Here is a 1,718-nt window from a genome sequence, read left to right on the forward strand (position 1 = left end):
CCAGCAATGCACAGGGTACCAGTTTCCCTATATCCTCACCATCATCCCCAAAGTTTCCTTGTTCCTTTGTATGTTCCATTATAGTTTTCATCTCAAAATTTGATTTGGGTCTTTTAAAATTGACATCTAACTCTATATTATTAGTTGCAAGTGTACAATATAACCTGGTATAGTCAGGTGTTTTGGTTTGTTTTTAATCTTACCCATTCTAATGGGTGCGTAGTGGTACAATGTTGAATAGAAGTGGTGAGAGCAGACGTCCTTGTTTTGTTCCTGGTTTGAGGTAGCGAGCATTGCCTTTCACCATTAAATGTGATGCTAGCTGTGGGTTTTTCACAGATGCTCTTTATTACATTGAGGAAGTTCCCTTCTATTCTAGTTTGCTGAGAGTTTTTATTGTGAATAAATGCTGAAAATGCTTTTCCTGCATCTACTGAGGTGATTATATGATTTTTCTCCTTTGATAATATGGTGTAGTATACTTACTGATGCTTGAATGTTATGCTAACCTTGCATTCTGAGATGAACCTCAAGCAACCATGATGTATTATCCTTTGTATATATGGCTGGTTTGATTTGTTAATACTGTAAAAATATTTTTGTATCCATGTTCATAAGAAATATGTATCTATAGGATTTGTTTTCTTGTGACTTTTTTTTTTTTAAGTATTTGTTTATTTATTTATTTATGGCTGTGTTGGGTCTTCGTTTCTGTGCGAGGGCTTTCTCTAGTTGTGGCAAGCGGGGGCCACTCTTCATCGCGGTGTGCGGGCCTCTCACTATCGTGGTCTCTCTTGTTGCGGAGCACAGGCTCCAGACGCGCAAGCTCAGTAGTTGTGGCTCACGGGCCCAGTTGCTCCGCGGCATGTGGGATCTTCCCAGACCAGGGCTCGAACCCGTGTCCCCTGCATTGGCAGGCAGACTCTCAACCACTGTGCCACCAGGGAAGCCCTATAAATATTTTTTTAAATAGATTTTTTTAAAAAAGCCAACCACTTTTATTATCATTCTTGTATTTTATAGGTCAAAAAAAAAAAAAAAAAAAAAAGAGGAATGTAGCAAACGCGTCAGGTTGTATAAAAAAACATGCAGGTTTGTGCACGTTGCTCTATTTACACCTGGGAGCAGGTCCTCCCCTCCTTCAGGCACAGCAGCTGCCCTCGTCCGAGGCCCCTTTGCAGATGCAGCCCTGGGCACACTTGGCATAGCTCACGGGGCAGCAGGAGCAGCAGCTCTTCTTGCAGGAGGTGCATTTGCACTCTTTGCATTTGCAGGAGCCGGTACACGTGCAGGATCCACCTGCGGCACAGGAGCAGTTGGGATTCATGGCGAGAGGAAGCGGAGGCTGGGGTCCAGAGACTGCAGTACGAAAGATGGCAAGGACGTCGAGGGGGCGTACTTAAATAGATCTTTACTGGAGTATAATTGCTTCACAGTACTGTGTTAGTTTCTGCTGTACACCAAAGCTAATCAGCCATATGCCTACAAATGTCCCCATATCCCCTCCCTCTTGAGCCTCCCTCCCACCCTCCCTATCCCAACCCTCTAGGTCATCGCAAAGCACCGAGCTGATCTCCCTGTGCTATGCTGCTGCTTCCCACTAGCTATTTTCCATTCTGTAGTGTACGTATGTCGATGCTACTCTCACTTTACCCCAGCTTCACCCTCCCACCCCGTGTCCTGAAGTCCATTCTCTATGTCTCGCTCTTTATTCCTGC

At 44.5% G+C, this 1,718-nt stretch overlaps 1 pseudogene across 1 annotated transcript; it reads right to left on the bottom strand.

Annotated features, from left to right (window-relative positions):
- Positions 1-1,086: 1,086 nt before the first annotated feature.
- Positions 1,087-1,381, bottom strand: LOC309633900 (metallothionein-1A pseudogene; annotated as a pseudogene). Its single transcript has one exon. The product of its transcript is annotated as a metallothionein-1A pseudogene (transcript).
- Positions 1,382-1,718: the final 337 nt, after the last annotated feature.

The sequence above is a fragment of the Balaenoptera borealis genome (assembly GCF_965194805.1).
Source record: "Balaenoptera borealis genome assembly, chromosome: 1".
NCBI lineage: Eukaryota > Metazoa > Chordata > Mammalia > Artiodactyla > Balaenopteridae > Balaenoptera > Balaenoptera borealis.